Source organism: Triticum dicoccoides, chromosome 1B (assembly GCF_002162155.2).
Source record: "Triticum dicoccoides isolate Atlit2015 ecotype Zavitan chromosome 1B, WEW_v2.0, whole genome shotgun sequence".
Classification (NCBI taxonomy): Eukaryota; Viridiplantae; Streptophyta; class Magnoliopsida; order Poales; family Poaceae; genus Triticum; species Triticum dicoccoides.
In genome coordinates, this window is record NC_041381.1 from 637563384 (window position 1) to 637583627 (window position 20244).

General features: G+C 46.0%; 1 long non-coding RNA gene across 1 annotated transcript; it reads left to right on the forward strand.

Moving 5' to 3' along the window:
* The first annotated feature begins 3096 nt into the window (after positions 1 to 3096).
* On the forward strand, positions 3097 to 19121 carry LOC119310735. The gene is made up of 3 exons (XR_005150739.1): positions 3097 to 3522; positions 18658 to 18759; positions 19032 to 19121. It is a non-coding gene; the product is annotated as an uncharacterized LOC119310735 (long non-coding RNA).
* Positions 19122 to 20244: the final 1123 nt, after the last annotated feature.

Below are 20244 nucleotides of genomic sequence, written 5' to 3' on the forward strand. Positions count from 1 at the left end.
TAATTAACAACCATTAACGAAAATCTAAACCATGTCAGGCAATTAAGTAAACAAAAAAACATCAAGCAAAAGTTTAGGATTGTTCATTATCTGAAGTATTTCACCCTAGACACAAAAAAGCTCAATCTCCGCTCAGGGTCAAAAAACAGCTACCCCGCTCATGTGTTATCTGAGGCAACTACCTACAGAGTGTTGGGCAACTTCTGAAAAAACTAACAACCCACTAGGATTGAGTTTCATCCAATCTTGTGCTGGTATGAAAGCTTCTAGGGCACTAACTGAAAACAACTAGCAAAGTCCTGGAACCATGTCATGCATCCTAAGTAAGAAAAACTAAAGCCCATTTGGGCAAATTCTGCACAATACCAGGCAATTCAGTAACAACCGGCAGGCAAGTTTTGTTACTTAGGATCAAGACTACACAAAAAAGCTCAAATTCTCAACTCGAGGATCAACAACTACGTGACATTCGGGCCGATAAAAATATTCCTAATGTAAGCAACGCATCGGTGTGTCCGAGTTTTTTGTACTCTAAAGTAAGCAAAAGTTGAATCCGTTGACTAGTAGCAAAACTCCATAGTAGAAGGATCCGATAAGAGCTCATAGCAAGACTCTGCCAACTCGCTCCAAAAATCCAAGCAACTAGGGCTAACACGCCTGCAACTCCACCATGGCACCCCCTTAAAAGCCCTACAACTTCGTCGTAAAGGGGATCTGACAACACAATTCCGACAACTCGAGACACAAATTCAGGCAACTCGTACTCACGTCCCTGACCAAAAACCATCATGCCACCGTAGTTCAGAACGATGAGCGGGTGAGATCTATCGTGAGATACTACACCGTGTGCGCCTCGCCGTTGGCCACATACCCACGACCACATGCACACATGAAAACTGCCCCCACCTCCCCCACCTCACCTCCCCTGAAATCAACATGCCCCCACATCCCCTCGGTCCAATCTGACCTTGATTTGAGTGGAATAAAATGCATGTGTGAGGGAATCAATGACGCTTACCGGCGATTTGAGGCCCAATTCCTCGACCGCTGACAATGACTAAGGCAAGTTACCACTTCTCTCGGGCAACCAGTGGTTATCATTTAGCCACTTCATCGATATCCCCTAGACAACAAAATGGTGTGAAGTTTACCCGAAACAACTTCTTTCTTTATCCCTAGGCAACTAGTGGTTGCAGTTTAGGCAGCATGCATCTTTTAACAGACAAGAAAAGAAAATACTACGAAGTGTGCAGTAAGCAAACATCAACCATCTCTGTACAAAAATATGCCGGATAATCCATATGAATTTGCATATGTCGCTTATTACAAAAAAAATTAACCATGATTTTAAGTTCATATGTGGTTGTAAGAGACTAGAATTAAACATTGAATTAGCCAAGCACTAATGAATAGACAAGAAATAGGCTCTATGAGCCAACTTGCCGTAGGATGAAGATATGTCGGCATTGTACTGTCTCGTACAACCGCCTTAAACCTGTAGGCATGATTCATGCTGAAAGCAAGAACTAGGGATCATGGTGAGCAGGTTTTGCAGAAAAAATTTGTAGGCTCATTCATCAATTAGAGCATCATGTACAACACCCAATTCAACCCCTCACCACCTCCGTGAGTGAGCCAGACCAGATCAAACTCGCGTAAGGAAAAGTCATGGCTGAAAATACTGAATATTGCGACTAACCTACTCCTGAATCCCTAGTTTTGATTTTGAGGCACCCACAACAGTACACCAGAATCATTGTTTTGTCTCTGGGCAATAACCAAATGTGTGATGGTGCGAGAAGCACGTATTGGGGAAAATCTTACCTCTGTTCGGTCTGTGTACGAGAAATGGAGCAGTTGCCGGCGTAGCAGTTCATCCACAATCCCCAGTTCACCCATCGACCGCCCTCCCTTCTGTCCACCCTAACCCAAGCTCGGCGATGGACATGGGACCGGAGTGAAGGGTCCCGCGGCTGCTTCTGTTGGTCAAAGCTCTTGAGATCGCGCGGCGGAGTTGGCCCGGATCTGGCGCCTCCCACTCCTACACGCGAGGTGGTCGTGTTGCACGGACGCGGGGGTACCTTCTCGAGCCCTCGATCCTGCACGAGCGCGGTGCACGGAGGAGCGACGCCGGCCAGACCCCCTCTCTCGTACCTCCGCCCGGTGGTCACCGCACGCGGATGGCGCTCTGGGCCCCTCTCTCTCCGTAGAGTGGTATTTCTCCTCCCTCTTCTCCCCATGCCTACAAAATCTAGTAATCTCTGGTAGCTCCGCCACGGAATTGATGAACGCGGCGGTGGATTTGGGAGAAGAAGCTGCCATGGGTTGCATTTCACACCCTTGTAGCCGCAGACGAGGTGGGTGTGCTTGGCGCAGCGCGCGGCGTCGGGAGTTGGCTGGAGGAGCAAGGAGGCCGAGCGCGTAGCCGGGAGGATGAGTGCGGCTGGCGGACACGTGGCCAGGAGGAGGAGTGGGGCGGCGGCAGCGTATGGAGGAGGAGGCGCGGGGCTTGAGTAGAGTGGATAAGGTGCGGGAGACTTGTCCTTTGGCGTTTGTAGACGTTTCGCTCCGCAAACCGACAGTGCGGCACCTGGCGATCAGATGATCCGACGGTTCGGAAGGGTGTGTGCTCAGGACCACCAAAAAATGCAGCTGCACTTTTTAGAATTTAGGATATTACTATCCTTTTACCACACTTGTGCTTCAGAGTAGCACCATGTTCTTCATAGAGAGAGCCTCCTATGCTTTCACTATCTTTATCTTTACTCCTATAAAAATGTGAATTGGTGATGATGGTGTGCCTGCCTTCGGGCCATATGTACCATCCGATCTTGAATCTATGGTTGAGATCAAGACTGAGACATGTTGTGCTGAACCAACCACCAAAACAGGGGATAATCTAGAGGTTTCTCGTTCTCTCATGAAACAGATCTCCGGTGCCGCCACCCACCCTCTCTCCTCCGGAGACCATCCTCTCCCCCGCCGGTGGAATGCTCCCACTATCCAGGCCACCCCCACCCCGCCTCCCCACACCAACAGAGAATAGGATCCCAAACTCGGCACCCACAGGAGCACATAGATGTGGCAGGCCAGATCGAGCCCATCCCCGCCGCCACAGTCATCGGCCCGCCTTCGTGGTCGCCGGTTCGCTGCCCACAATGGCACTCACGCCGCCCCAAGCCCAGCACCGACGAATTCATAACCTGTGCACTCTCCTTCCTTGCATTCCCCATGCAAGCGCGCATGAGGCAGCGCCATTGGATCAATGGAGCGCATGTTGTATGTGTGTGCGCGTGCGCCTAAACGCGACGACGCGTGCGGGAGCTCCCCCTTCTCCTTCCTTTTCCTCTCTCCCGGCGCGCGCGATGGAGCTTGAGCTGGGCGGGACACTGAGCATGAGTTCATGGGGGCAGAGGAAGAAGTCAGTCAGGTAGAAGGCGTGAACATTGGGGGGTGGCTACATGCGAGAAGGAGGTTGTGAATGCTGGGATGGGTGCTGGCTGGCCGACGAGTGCATCAAAGGTGATCTAATGTTGTTAATTTTGCTGCTCTGCCCTGATATACAGCAATTGCATATATATAGGGTCACGCTACAAATTATTATTCCTCACCCCAGCCAAACCATGCAGGGTGCGTACCCGTAAGGAACAAAGGCTTGAGAGTTAATTTACTGTGCACAATGAGGTAAGATTACGGGTGCAGAGTGTTGGAAATATGCCCTAGAGGCAATAATAAAAGGATTATTATTATATTTCCTTGTTCATGATAATAGTCTTTATTCATGCTATAATTGTATTATCCGGAAATCGTAATACATGTGTGAATACATAGACCATAATATGTCCCTAGTAAGCCTCTAGTTGACTAGCTCATTGATCAACATATAGTCATGGTTTCCTGACTATGGACATTAGATGTCATTGATAACGGGATCACATCATTAGGAGAATGATGTGATGGACAAGACCCAATCCTAAGCATAGCACAAGATTGTGTAGTTTGTTTTGCTAGAGCTTTTCCAATGTCAAGTATCTCTTCCTTAGACCATGAGATCGTGTAACTTCCGGATACCGTAGGAGTGCTTTGGGTATACCAAACATCACAACATAACTGGGTGACTATAAAGGTGCACTACAGGTATCTCCGAAAGTGTCTGTTGGGTTGACACGGATCGAGACTGGGATTTGTCACTCTGTATTACGGAGAGGTATCACTGGGCCCACTCAGTAGTGCATCATCATAATGAGCTCAAAGTGACCAAGTGTCTGGTCACGGGATCATGCATTACGGTACGAGTAAAGTGACTTGCCGGTAATGAGACTGAATGAGGTATTGGGATACCGACGATCGAGTCTCGGGCAAGTAACATACCGTATGACAAAGGGAACAGTATACGGGGTTGTTTGAATCCTCGACATCGTGGTTCATCCGATGAGATCATCGAGGAGTATGTGGGAGCCAACATGGGTATCCAGATCCCGCTGTTGGTTATTGACCGGAGAGCCGTCTCGGTCATGTCTACATGTCTCCTGAACCCGTAGGGTCTACACACTTAAGGTTCGGTGACGCTAGGGTTGTATGAATATGAGTATGCAGCAAACCGAATGTTGTTCGGAGTCCCGGATGAGATCCCGGACGTCACGAGGAGTTCCGGAATGGTCCGGAGGTAAAGAAAACTATATAGGAAGTGCTGTTTCGACCATCGGGAAAGTTTTGGGGTCACCCGGTATTGTACCGGGACCACCGGAAGGGTCCCGGGGGTCCATCGGGTGGGGCCACCTATCCCGGAGGGCCCCGTGGGCTGAAGTGGGAGGGGAACCAGCCCCTAGTGGGCTGGTGCGCCCCCCTGGGGCCCTCCTTGCCTTGGGGGGCACTCCACCCCCCTGGCCGCCGCCCCCTTGGGAGATTGGATCTCCCAGGGCCGGCGCCCCCCCTGGGGGCCTATATAAAGGAGGGGAGAGGGAGGGCAGCCGCACCCCCAAGTCTTGGCGCCTCCCTCCCCATGCTACACCTCGTCCTCCTCCCGCAGCAGCTTGGTGAAGCCCTGCCGGAGTTCTGCTGCATCCACCACCACGTCGTCGTGCTGCTGGATCATCATCAACCTCTCCTTCCCCCTTGCTGGATCAAGAAGGAGGAGACGTCATCCGCTCTGTACGTGTGTTGAACGCGGAGGTGCTATCCGTTCGGCACTTGGTCATCGGTGATTTGAATCACGGCGAGTACGACTCCATCATCACTGTTCTCTTGAACGCTTCCACACGCGATCTACAAGTGGTATGTAGATGCAATCTCTCTCCCATGACTCGTTGCTTAGATGAACTCATAGATGGATCTTGGTGAAACCGTAGAAAAAATTTTAATTTTCTGCAACGTTCCCCAACAGTGGCATCATGAGCTAGGTCTATGCGTAGTTCTCTATTGCACGAGTAGAACACAATTTTGCTGTGGGCGTAGATCTTGTCAACTTGCTTACCGCTACTAGTCTTTTCTTGCTTCAGCGGTATTGTGGGATGAAGCGACCCGGACCGATCTTACACGTACGCTTACGTGAGACAGATTCCACCGACTGACATGCACTAGTTGCATAAGGTGGCTAGCGGGTGTCTGTCTCTCCTACTTTAGTTGGAGCGGATTTGATGAAAAGGGTCCTTATGAAGGGTAAATAGAAGTTGACAAAAATCACGTTGTGGTTATTCGTAGGTAAGAAAACGTTCTTGCTAGAACCCAATTGCAGCCACATAAAAGATGCAACAACAATTAGAGGACGTCTAACTCGTTTTTGCAGCAATTGTCATGTGATGTGATATGGCCAGAAGTTGTGATGAATGATGAATGATATATTGTGATGTATGAGATCATGTTCTTGTAATAGGAATCACGACTTGCATGTCGATGAGTATGACAACCGGCAGGAGCCATAGGAGTTGTCTTTATTTTTTGTATGACCTGCGTGTCATTGAAGAACGCCATGTAAATTACTTTACTTTATTGCTAAACGCGTTAGCCATAGAAGTAGAAGTAGTCGTTGGCGTGACAACTTCATGAAGACACAATGATGGAGATCATGATGATGGAGATCATGGTGTCATGCCGGTGACGAAGATGATCATGGAGCCCCGAAGATGGAGATCAAAGGAGTTGTATGATATTGGCCATATCATGTCACTACTATATAATTGCATGTGATGTTTATTATGTTTTATGCATCTTGTTTACTTAGAACGGCGGTAGTAAATAAGATGATCCCTTATAATAATTTCAAGAAATTGTTCCCCCTAACTGTGCACCGTTGCTAAAGTTCGTCGTTTCGAAGCACCACGTGATGATTGGGTGTGATAGATCCTTACGTTCACATACAACGGGTGTAAGACAGATTTACACATGCAGAACACTTAGGGTTAACTTGACGAGCCTAGCATGTACAGACATGGCCTCGGAACACAAGAGACCGAAAGGTCGAACATGAGTCGTATGGATGATACGATCAACAAGGGGATGTTCACCGATGATGACTAGTCCGTCTCACGTGATGATCGGACACGGCCTAGTCGACTCGGATCGTGTAACACTTAGATGACTAGAGGGATGTCAAATCTGAGTGGGAGTTCATTCAATAATTTGATTAGATGAACTTAATTATCATGAACTTAGTCTAAAACTTTTGCAAAATATGTCTTGTAGATCAAATGGCCAACGCTTATGTCAACATGAACTTCAACGCGTTCCTAGAGAAAACCAAGCTGAAAGATGATGGAAGAAACTATTCGGACTGGGTCCGAAACCTGAGGATCATCCTCATAGCAGCCAAGAAAGCATATGTCCTAGATGAACCGCTAGGTTAAGCACCCATCCCAGACAACCAAGACGTTATGAACGTTTGGCAGTCACGTGCTGATGATTACTCCCTCGTTCAGTGCGGCATGCTTTACAGCTTAGAACCGGGGCTCCAAAAGCGTTTTGAGAAACACGAAGTATATGAGATGTTCGAGGAGCTGAAAATGGTTTTTCAAGCTCATGCCCGGGTCGAGAGATATGAAGTCTCCGACAAGTTCTATAGTTGTAAGATGGAGGAAAACAGTTCTGTCAGTGAGCACATACTCAAAATGTCTGGGTTGCACAACCGCCTGTCCCAGCTGGATATCAGCCTCCCGGATGAGGCGGTCATTGACAGAATCCTTCAGTCGCTCCCACCGAGCTACAAGAGCTTTGTGTTGAACTACAATATGCAGGGGATGGTGAAGACCATTCCTGAAGTATTTTCAATGCTGAAGTCAGCAGAGGTTGAAATCAAGAAAGAACATCAAGTGTTGATGGTCAATAAGACCACTAAGTTCAAGAAGGGCAAGGGTAAGAAGAACTTCAAGAAGGACGACAAATATGTTGCCGCGCCCGGTAAGCCAGTTGCCGGGAAGAAGTCAAAGAATGGATCCAAGCCTGAGACTGAGTGCTTTTATTGCAAGGGGAAGGGTCACTGGAAGTGGAACTGCCCCAAATACTTAGCGGAGAAGAAGGCCGGAAACACTAAAGGTATATTTGATATACATGTAATTGATGTGTACCTTACCAGTACTCGTAGTAACTCCTGGGTATTTGATACCGGTGCCGTTGCTCATATTTGTAACTCACAGCAGGAGCTGCGGAATAAGCGGAGACTGGCGAAGGACAAGGTGACGATGCACGTCGGGAATGGTTCCAAGGTCGATGTGATCGCCGTCGGCACGCTACCTCTACATTTACCCACGGGATTAGTAATGAACCTCAATAATTGTTATTTAGTGCCAAGTTTGAGCATGAACATTGTATCTGGATCTCGTTTAATACGAGATGGCTACTCATTTAAATCCGAGAATAATGGTTGTTCTATTTATATGAGAGATATGTTTTATGGTCATGCCCCGATGGTCAATGGTTTATTCTTAATGAATCTCGCACGTAATGTTACACATATTCATAGCGTGAATACCAAAAGATGTAAAGTTGATAACGATAGTCCCACATACTTGTGGCACTGCCGCCTTGGTCACATTGGTGTCAAGCGCATGAAGAAGCTCCATGCTGATGGACTTTTAGAGTCTCTCGATTATGAATCATTTGACACATGCGAACCATGCCTCATGGGCAAAATGACCAAGACTCCGTTCTCCGGAACAATGGAGCAAGCAACCAACTTATAGGAAATCATACATACCGATGTGTGCGGTCCAATGAGCGTTGAGGCTCGCGGAGGATATCGTTATGTTCTCACTCTCACTGATGACTTGAGTAGATATGGGTATGTCTACTTGATGAAACACAAGTCTGAGACCTTTGAAAAGTTCAAGGAATTTCAGAATGAGGTAGAGAATCAACGTGACTGAAAGATAAAGTTCCTACGATCAGATCATGCTGGAGAATACTTAAGTCATGAATTTGGTACACACTTGAGGAAATGTGGAATCGTTTCACAACTCACGCCGCCTGGAACACCTCAGCGTAATGGTGTGTCCGAACATCTTAATCGCACTCTATTGGATATGGTGCGGTCCATGATGTCTCTTACCGATTTACCGCTATCATTTTGGAGATACGCCCTAGAGATAGCTACATTCACTTTAAATAGGGCAGCGTCTAAATCCATTGAGACGACACCGTATGAATTATGGTTTGGGAAGAAACCTAAGCTGTCGTTTCTAAAAGTTTGGGGATGCGATCCTTATGTCAAGAAATTACAACCTGAAAAGCTTGAACCCAAGTCGGAAAAATGCGTCTTCATAGGATACCCTAAGGAAACCATTGGGTATACCTTCTATTCAAGATCCGAGGACAAGACCTTTGTTGCCAAGAACGGATCCTTTCTGGAAAATGAGTTTCTCTCGAAAGAAGTAAGTGGGAGGAAAGTAGAACTCGATGAAGTACTACCTCTTGAACCGAAAAGTAGTGCTGCTCAGGAAAATGTTCCTGTGGTGCCTACACCAACTGGAGAGGAAATTAATGATTATGATCAAGGTACTTCGGATCAAGTTGCTACTGAACCTCGTAGGTCCACAAGGACACGTTCCACACCAGAGTGGTATGGCAACCCTGTCCTGGAAATCATGTTGTTGGACAATGGTGAACCTTCGAACTATGAAGAAGCGATGGCGGGCCCAGATTCCAACAAATGGCTTGAAGCCATGCAATCCGAGATAGAATCCATGTATGAAAACAAAGTATGGACTTTGACAGACTTGCCCGATGATCGGCGAGCAATAGAAAACAAATGGATCTTTAAGAAGAAGATGGACGCGGATGGTAATATTACCATTTATAAAGCTCGACTTGTCGCTAAGGGTTATCAACAAGTTCAAGGGGTTGACTACGATGAGACTTTCTCTCCCGTAGCGAAGCTGAAGTCCATCCGAATCTTGTTAGCAATTGCCGCATACTATGATTATGAGATATGGCAGATGGACGTCAAAACCGCATTCCTTAACGGGCATCTTAAGGAAGAACTGTATATGATGCAGCCGGAGGGTTTTGTCGATCCTAAGAATGCTAACAAAGTATGCAAGCTCCAGGCGATCCATTTATGGGCTGGTGCAAGCATCTCGGAGTTGGAACATTCGTTTTGATGAGATGATCAAAGCGTTTGGGTTTATGCAGACTTATGGGGAAGCCTGCGTTTACAAGAAAGTGAGTGGGAGCTCTGTAGCATTTCTCATATTATATGTAGATGACATACTTTTGATGGGAAATGATATAGAACTTTTGGACAGCATTAAGGCCTACTTGAATAAGTGTTTTTCAATGAAGGACCTTGGAGAAGCTGCTTGCATATTAGGCATCAAGATCTATAGGGATAGATCAAGACGCCTCATAGGTCTTTCACAAAGCACATACCTTGATAAGATTTTGAAGAAGTTCAAAATGGATCAGTCCAAGAAAGGGTTCTTGCCTGTATTGCAAGGTGTGAGATTGAGCTCGGCTCAATGCCCGACCACGGCAAAAGATAAAGAGGAGATGAGTGTCATCCCCTATGCTTCAGCCATAGGATCTATTATGTATGCCATGTTGTGTACTAGACCTGATGTAAACCTTGCCGTAAGTTTGGTAGGAAGGTACCAAAGTAATCCCGGCAAGGAACACTGGACAGCGGTCAAGAATATCCTAAAGTACCTGAAAAGGACAAAGGACATGTTTCTCATTTATGGAGGTGACGAAGAGCTCGCCGGAAAGGGTTACGTCGACGCTAGCTTCGACACAGATCTGGATGACTCTAAGTCACAAACCGGATACGTGTATATGTTGAATGCTGGAGCAGTAAGCTGGTGCAGCTGCAAGCAGAGCGTCATGGCGGGATCTACATGTGAAGCGGAGTACATAGCAGCCTCCGAGGCAGTGCATGAAGCTATTTGGGTGAAGGAGTTCATCACCGACCTAGGAGTCATACCCAATGCGTCGGGGCTGATCAAACTCTTCTGTGACAACACTGGAGCTATTACCCTTGCCAAGGAGCCCAGGTCTCACAAGAAGACCAGGCACATCAAGCGTCGTTTCAACTCCATCCGTGAAAATGTTCAAGATGGAGACATAGATATTTGCAAAGTACATACGGATCTGAATGTCGCAGATCCGTTGACTAAACCTCTCTCGCGAGCAAAACATGATCAACACCAGAACTCTATGGGTGTTCGATTCATCACAATGTAACTAGATTATTGACTCTAGTGCAAGTGGGAGACTGTTGGAAATATGCCCTAGAGGCAATAATAAAAGGATTATTATTATATTTCCTTGTTCATGATAATAGTCTTTATTCATGCTATAATTTTATTATTCGGAAATCGTAATACACGTGTGAATACATAGACCATAATATGTCCCTAGTAAGCCTCTAGTTGACTAGCTCGTCGATCAACAGATAGTCATGGTTTCCTGACTATGGACATTAGATGTCGTTGATAACGGGATCACATCATTAGGAGAATGATGTGATGGACAAGACCCAATCCTAAGCATAGCACAAGATCGTGTAGTTCGTTTTGCTAGAGCTTTTCCAATGTCAAGTATCTCTTCCTTAGACCATGAGATCGTGTAACTCCCGAATACCGTAGGAGTGCTTTGGGTGTACCAAACGTCACAACGTAACTAGGTGACTATAAAGGTGCACTACAGGTATCTCCGAAAGTGTCTGTTGGGTTGACACGGATCGAGACTGGGATTTGTCACTCCGTATTACGGAGAGGTATCACTGGGCCCACTTAGTAGTGCATCATCATAATGAGCTCAAAGTGACCAAGTGTCTGGTCACGGGATCATGCATTACGGTACGAGTAAAGTGACTTGCCGGTAACGAGACTGAACGAGGTATTGGGATACCGACGATCGAGTCTCGGGCAAGTAATATACTGTATGACAAAGGGAATAGTATACGGGGTTGTTTGAATCCTCGACATCGTGGTTCATCCGATGAGATCATCGAGGAGTATGTGGGAGCCAACATGGGTATCTAGATCCCACTGTTGGTTATTGACCGGAGAGCCGTCTCGGTCATGTCTACATGTCTCCCGAACCTGTAGGGTCTAAACACTTAAGGTTCGGTGACGCTAGGGTTGTATGAATATGAGTATGCAGCAAACCGAATGTTGTTCGGAGTCCCGGATGAGATCCCGGACGTCACGAGGAGTTCCGGAATGGTCCGGAGGTAAAGAAAACTATATAGGAAGTGCTGTTTCGGCCATCGGGAAAGTTTCGGGGTCACCCGGTATTATACCGGGACCACCAGAAGGGTCCCGGGGGTCCACCGGGTGGGGCCACCTATCCCGGAGGGCCCCGTGGGCTGAAGTGGGAGGGGAACCAGCCCCTAGTGGGCTGGTGCGCCTCCCTGCCCCCCTTGCGCATAGGGATGGAAACCCTAGGTGGGGGGGGGGGCGCCCCACTTGCCTTGGGGGCACCCCCCTGGCCGCCGCCCCCTTGGGAGATTGGATCTCCCAGGGCTGGCGCCCCCTCCTGGGGGCCTATATAAAGGAGGGGGGAGGGAGGGCAGACGCACCCCCAAGTCTTGGCGCCTTCCTCCCCCTGCTACACCTGGTCCTCCTCCCGCAGCTGCTTGGCGAAGCCCTGCTGGAGTTCTGCTGCATCCACCACCACGCCGTCGTGCTGCTGGATCATCATCAACCTCTCCTTCCCCCTTGCTGGATCAAGAAGGAGGAGACGTCATCCGCTCCGTACGTGTGTTGAACGCGGAGGTGCTGTCCGTTCGGCACTTGGTCATCGGTGATTTGAATCACGGCGAGTACGACTCCATCATCACCGTTCTCTTGAACGCTTCCGCACGCGATCTACAAGTGGTATGTAGATGCAATCTCTCTCCCATGTCTTGTTGCTTAGATGAACTCATAGATGGATCTTGGTGAAACCATAGGAAATTTTTTAATTTTCTGCAACGTTCCCCAACACAGAGTACAACCTGTACAAGAGTGTTGCATGGCCTGACCATTGTAAGATACGAAGTCTTGCAACGTAAAATTACAACACCCATGCCTCCGTAGAGACAAGCAACCAACCTAGCCGCACCAAAAGCACCACCGTAAGAAACAAATCATAAAATTACAACATGCATGCCTCCGTAGTTCACATATTTTAACAGATATAAAACAAACAGCTGAAACATCAGTGACGGTGCATTTTTTTCTAGAAGAAATTTTCTATCTCCTGTTTGTAGTTGTCTCCATAATTATTTGTTTTGTTTCTAGTATTTGTTTTCTTGCAACACATCTCTGTTTCTTGTTTGATACTTCTACCTTCTCTTGTTTCTACATGTGATGATGCGGTAGCTCTAGCACCAGGTCTCATTCGCGCTCAACCGACGGAGAACGGGGGCTTCGACCTGGGCATCACTTCTCTTTATCTCTGGACGGAAATAACACTACTGAGCTGTAGAGTGGCCACCACGATTTGGTCAGATCACATCAAACCGTTTACTTGCAGAATGGAAGGGCAAGAAGCTGCATCGGGAGATAGATTACAGTATATATGGACGACCCACGTCTATACATGCCTACAACTCATCAGATAAAGTAGACAAAATGCAGAACTACCACTTATTTTCATTGCTACAGTGAAGAGATTAGCCTACACCCTTTTTCGTAAGTACAACAGTCTTTTGGATATCAAAAGATGTAATTAATAACTTCAGCAAATTTCTGCCATTTCATCAGCTCCAGACAGCAGGATGTAGACCAACTAGAGTCCAGCCACGTTTCATCTGCATGCAAAGTTAGAAACTCAATTAGATGAGCAAACTTACACCTTGTGCTAAATGAAACAAAACAAGTAGTTAGCAAAACCAGATATCATTAACAAGTAAAGTAAACTTGTACTGGATTCACAAATATCTTTAGACTCCTACAGTGCAACAACGGAAAAAACTAGGCACTGTCAATAGACAGTGCAAGACAGACAAACATGAGGATCTTCTTGGGAGCAAGTCAATAACTAAACCAGTTAGATCTTGTTAGCTTGCTTGAAAGATGGTCTGACAACATCTCTGAAACACCGAGAGAAATTACGTTTTCATAGCCAAAGATATATTTAAGTCTTGAGCCACATAGTATGATCGTGCGATCCGATGGATCCTGCAACAAATTAAGCATAACAAGTAAGAATGTAAATGAGGTACTTTACGGAAGTTATATTTACATAGGATCGGTAAGTAGAACAACTAGATGGTTGCAGAAGGAGCTTTATGTTGTGTACATACAAGAATAGATCCTAGAAAGTGGTTTAATTATGGGAGCTCCAGTTTTAGTTAGAAAAGGACATAATAATAGTATAGGGCCTCTTCCTGAACAACCAAATAAAAAATATGCCTGCTAGAGCCTAGAATACGTAGTAACTAATACCTAGAAATCAAGATGCATCGACATACAGAACTGAATATTCACCCATGAAACATCTCCATGATCCACATAAAGAACAAGGAAGATGACATGGTGAGCAGGGTTGGCGGGATGCACTATTTGACACCATAAGTAAAGAAGCGTACAATCTGAGAGGCACAAGTAATTTCATCAACATATTGCATGTTGATTTATCATTCGCAATGTCAAGCAAACGGGGAGAGAAACTATTAGGTGTGAAACTCTAATTTTCCAGTCAAGCCTTTTCCAAAAATACTCCTACTTAACATCCTTGGGAGACCAAAGTCATGATGAACATTTTCCAAAAATTCAAGGAAACTAACAAAGAATAATTACCAAAGAAAAAAAATTGCATCAATCTTCTCCTGAGCATTGGGGTTAGCCAATTATGTTTACATGTAGATCTTATCGGCAAGCATTTGACACCAAAAAACAGACACAATATAATATCTCAAAGAAGCACACAAACCTGAATGTTGTTTGTCAAATTTGGCTCAGTCCAACTAGGCACTGTAGGAACTAATATTTACTTTAGTTAACTGCAGATTTTCTCACTTCTTTGTCCAACCTGACTATGCTTTTGTCCAAACCAGAAACAGACCAAAAATAATGGAGATAACATCTACAGTACAATCCTACATTACCAATACATCAGTCCCTTGTATTTCCAATGCATATAGTAGAAGTAAATAGAACCACAATGACACACAAGTAGCGACAGAGTACTCAGGACAGTGATGGAGGCCTTGGCGCAAACCCTCCAGTGTTTAGGATGAAGCACGTGTAGCAAGGTTCACAATGCCCATGAATCAAGGACACGGACAATTCAGTTGCGCCACGCCCGAACGCTATGGAAAGGTGGGTCGAGGCTGAGCCGATGGTGGTGCATGCACATTGATGCCTCTACTCGGCCGTAAAAAAAAAGAGGGGCGTAAGGAGCACACATACCACGATGTGTTGCTTGCTGGCCTGGAAGGAGAGCCTCAACTACGAAGTTGATGCTGGACAGGAATGCGCCATAGATGCTTGTTTTATCGCCAGGCAACAGCCACTCTTCTTTGGCCGTCAGTCCAGAGGTTCTTCCACTAGGCACATCATCACACCACCGTTCGATTCTGCCCAAATCCAGGGTCCAAACCCTAGTTGGGTGAAAGGGGGAGGTGCAGGGAAGCTATCGGCTCCGCGATGAGAGGAGGTAGGCAGGGGTGGCGAGGAGATGGAGGCGAGGGTGGCCGGCCACGAACGAGGAGAGGCGAGGGTGGGCGATCACGGCGGAGGTAGGTTTGGGGAATCGATGCGGACATGCGGTGGCGAACGGCTCGGCGGAGTGGGCGCTCCCATACCTCACGACCACATAACCGTTTACTAGTCGCATCGTTGCATGCCAACGTAAAATTACATTAGTTGGGTCAAAAGTTTACATTGGTAGACAGGTGCGATGGGGTCGAAGGGAGAGGCTGGCTTGGTCGATCGACCTGGGTGAGGAATTCCTCACCTAGGGTCATTAATAGACTTTCTATATATATATATATATATATATATATATATATACATCCCAGCTATTCTGCAACCCATTCCTGAATAAGCTATTCAGGAACCCTTCCTAACTGCCCGAGAAAAGACAGGTAATTGTGCAACCTATACTAGTTAACTGCCGGGCAGACTTTTTCGGGCACCGTTTTTTCGCATTGTCTTTTAGTCGTAATTATTGAACCATTCATCAGAATGATGCATATGATATACCGTTGGATAGCTATTGAAAAGGAGCAGCAAACTCATGTTGACCGTTTTCCCAAAATCGGTTCAATGTTTAAACAAAATTTAAAAAACTGAAAATCCATCAAACGAGTTTTCAATGTTTTTCTGAAAGGAATTTTTAAAAAAATTATCGGAACGATGCGTATGATATACCGTTCAAAAGTTACCGATTAGCCCAAACTTTGGCATATATAACACCTTCTCAAATTTGCTACGGTTTAAGAGAAGTTTTCTAAAAACTAACATCATTTTTTGACATTTTTTGCCCGACTGCTACAGTACACGCTAAGTGCTCAAGCAGAATACCTAACTGCCCCATGCTGAGCAAGCTAACTGTCGTATCGAATAAAATATTTTTTTTATTTTATTCTTTTTTTCCCAGTTCAAGTTAACTGCTAGGACTAACATAGCTAACTCTCGAAGATTGGGGCAGTTAATACCTAGTTAACTGCCGGACCAAAAATACTAAAAGAAATTCATTCTTTGTGTCCGGGGCGAGCTAACCGCCAGCGCTGAATTAGCTAACTGTTGGGATTTGCACACCAAGTTAACTGTTGGACCTAGTTTTTTTTTCATTTTTTTGGGGTCGAGCTAACTGCAGGGATTGAAATAACTAACTGTCGGGATTGAGACAGTACACCAAGTTAACTGCCAGACCGGATATGCAAAAAAAAATCATTCTTTTTTTCGCACGGGTCACATTAACTGCCGCAATTTTTCAGAAGTTAACTCCACAGATTGTGAAAGTTAATTACACCTAGTTAACTGCTATGAACAAGCTAACTGCCAGACAAGAATAGCTAACTGACGTATGATGACAAAGCTAACTCCCATGACTTAAGACACTTTTTTTCCTGGTTTTCCCTGATCAAGCTAACTGCCAGTATTGAAATAGCTAACTGTTGGGGATTGTGGTAGTTAACAACAAGCTAACTGGATAATCGAAGGTACTAATTTTTTATTTTTTTTATTTTTTTCCTGGGTCATTCCAACTGCAGGGCCTGAAATAGCAAACTGTCGGGACTGCGGCAGTTAAGAACTAGTGAACTGCTTGACTGAAGATATCAATTTTTTTTCTTTCATTAATTTTTTTTTGCCAAGGTCATGCAAACTGCTCGAGTGCGCTGGCATTTAAGTGTTCAAGTTAACTTTCACAACTCGCCCACTTAACTTCCATATGCAATAAAAATGGACTAACTGTATAAAAAACTTTGTTATACTGTTACAGTTTTGAAACACTTAACTGTTACACTTCGTGCACTTGACTGACTCGTCACAAAACACTAACTTCCCTGTTTACTTAAGTAAAAGCTTTTTTCACCTTTTTAATAGTTAACTGCTATAGTATCATGGATTAACTGCTATAGTATCATGGATTAACTGCTATAGTATCATGGATTAACTGCTCCACCTAAAAATGATAGTAACTTCTAAAGAAACTAACGGCTACAGTAACATAAGTTAACTGCTAATCTAAGCACAAGTCAACTGCTACAGTTTTAGTTCACTAACTCTGCAACCCCACGCACCTGAAGGCAACAACGGTTTTGTTTAGCAAAATTAATCGCCGCTTGAGCCGGAAGCCGGAGGAGTAGGCCTCATTGGAGGCGGAGGGTGAGGGCTGGCCAATCTTGGAGGCACTGGTGGGCGGCCGATCCGGCGGAGGTGATGAGTCCCTGGTCGAAGGCGATGTTGGGGGATGATGCAGGGGAGCCCGTGGTCGGCGAAGCCGGCGGTGATGGCTTGCGACGGGTGGTGCACGACATGGAGGAGAGCACTTGTGGATTAGACAAGATGCGTTGGAGTTGATCCGACCGTGCTTGCCATGAATCAGGTCACCCCGGCCGATGGCAGAGGAAGAGATGGGTGGAGCAGACAAGGTGATGAGGTTTCAGGCGGGAGAGCCGGTGCTGAGTCCCTGGGCCTGGCGACGATGGCTGCCGGTGCGCCACCACGGCCCACCCCGTCGGTGTGCCGCCACCAGCAACCTCCCCCGTGTGCGCCACCCAATAGGCCCCCTCCCGCCCACCTATCTGGTAACTGCTGCAACGGCCATGGGTAACCGCGACCAGCACCTACACGAGGAAAGGAGGGGAACGACAAGTGCTTTTCTCGTCGGCCGGTGAAGAGGCACTGGAGATGTGGCCGTGGCCGTCGACTGGAAAGAGGGAGGTGTGTCGTAGGGCGCAGGGCCTCCACTGGATCCCGCGAGCCTCTGCTGGATCCAATCGATGACGGGGACCTTCGAATCCCATGGATGGCTGCCCGATGAGGAAGGAGGCGAAGAGAGGGAAGGCACGGGGCGCCCAGGGAGGCCTGTTGCCGGAATCCATCACGCCCTTGCGCCATTGGGAAGGCCAAGTATGGCAGGAGTGCCAAGGCGAGCAGCGGGGTTGATGTGCTCAGGGAGGAGTTGTGGCTGCCCTGCTCGCCGGGGTAGCAGTGCTCGAGGTTGCCAAATACCACGGTCATCGGGTTGGGCGGTGGTGCGGGGCTATGGCGGTAGGCGGTGGGGTGAAAAGATGGGTGATGGTGCGCCTAACATGCAGAGGGAAGAGAGAGTGGTGGCGAGGAAGAAGATGGGTGGCGATGGTGCTGGATTTGGGGATTTGATTTTCTTTTCTAGCGCTTTTTATCCAGCAGGCGATCGTGGTTGGTCGCGAGCGAGGCGGTCGGGTTAGGTGGCAGTGCGCGGCGGCGGGTTCGGGCCATGGCCTGCAGACCCGAGCTCGCTCACTCCCTTCGGGAAAAGAAACACGTTAGGAGGGGTGGTTCCTAAATAATCTTATTTAGGAACTCTAGAGGGGGGTTTCTAAATAGTCCCACCCTATATATATATATATATATATATATATATATATATATATATATATAAAGAGATCATAGAGAAAAGTAGCAACCTACTGTTGCGATTTTGTTCATGCTTCTACTGGTTTTGTTCATACTGTTACTTGCTTACCGATTACAACTGCTGCTATTAAGTACTCGCTTCATGATATGTAGATACGTATGCTGCTAGGTACTCGTGAACATGGTGATAAGGGATTGGTGCTGCAGCGGTATGCGTCTGGTGGCCATGCAGTGGCATCCACTACTTAGATACGTAATCTAGCCGACAATGGTGAGTTGATTTATTAGATGTAAGCCCCATACATAGATTGGTGATATCAGTCGGTGAGCTTTCTTCATCTCCACCCTCTAACACAGATTGGTTCTGCATTATGCATTTGTGGCTTAGATAAGAAAGGAATGTTTCTATCTAAATATTATCCAGTTATTCTTTCTTTATCTAAATCGATTTTGGAGAAGAGATAGAGAGAATAACAAGTTACTGGTGTGGTTCATTTGGGAAATTTAGTACTTTGTTAATTTGTTTATACTGCTTTGTTTTAGGGGATGAAATAAAGAGAAGAAGAAATTCCTGTGATGGATCTCTATGGAAGTTGTTACATGAAGCATTTTTATCTGGGAACGTCTACTTTAAATATCCCTACTGTTGGGTTTGGTCTTCATTCAATCTCCAAATTATATGGTTTCGTAAGATTTTTCCTTTTGCAAATTTGATTGCTTAATGGTGTGTACGCCAACATATGTCTCCCACTGGTTGTGTCCCTTGCACACTCATGGACATCAGCGGCGTCTGTGGGGGACGAGGAGTATCCCGTGTTTAGTCTGACGAGCATTATAAGCTCCAAACCATACATATTAGCATGACGAGGCTGCCCCGTCTCAGTTCTCGGCTTCCAGGGATACGTGCTACCGCGGTAGCGCAATCACACTGGCATAGCGCCCCACGTCATCCGTGCCGATGCTTTTGTGTTCAACCTCCATGCTTCACCGCTGTGAACCCATCTGCAAGGTGGTGCGCACACATATATTTCATCCCCAATACTGCTTATGTGATTTGCTTATTTGATCAACTTAGGGTTCAAGAGTTGATATGATGTCATCCCCAATATTGCTTATTTGATCAGCTCTTTTTAGATATAGAGACTAATAAACATCTTAATAATTTATAATAACTTAGTGAGTATAATGATATGCCTTTTATGTTTTCACCTGCAATAGATATATAGACTAATACGGATTTTATTCTTTTTATCATACCAATTAGTTCTTTATTTGTTCATGAGTATAATGATATGCCTGATGCCCAAGTTCTATGGTGACTCCTATATAATTGACTAAATACAATGAGCTAATGATTAGTTGTGATTTATGTGATGAAAGAATACAGTACAGTTCACGTAAACCTAAATATAATTTGTACATAAAGAGTGTTGGAAATATGAGCAATTTATCGAATGCTTTTATTAACAGAAATACTAGATAAAGCATGACTAAAATAGCAAATATAAAGCAAGTCATGCAATCTGACAGAGAGAAGTTAAACATCGTCTGCATATATGAACTTGAGGTAAACACATCTAGAACAGACACTAGATGAAGTTGCTTATACGACATAGAACTTAACATACATAGGGCAGAAACTAGAGCCAAGAACTGTAGCAGGACTTCTAACAAAAAGGAGAAGAACACGTACGGCACAGCAGTAGCAGAAGCGCTGGACTTGGGGTCGGTGTCCTCGCCTGCCATGTCGTTGAGG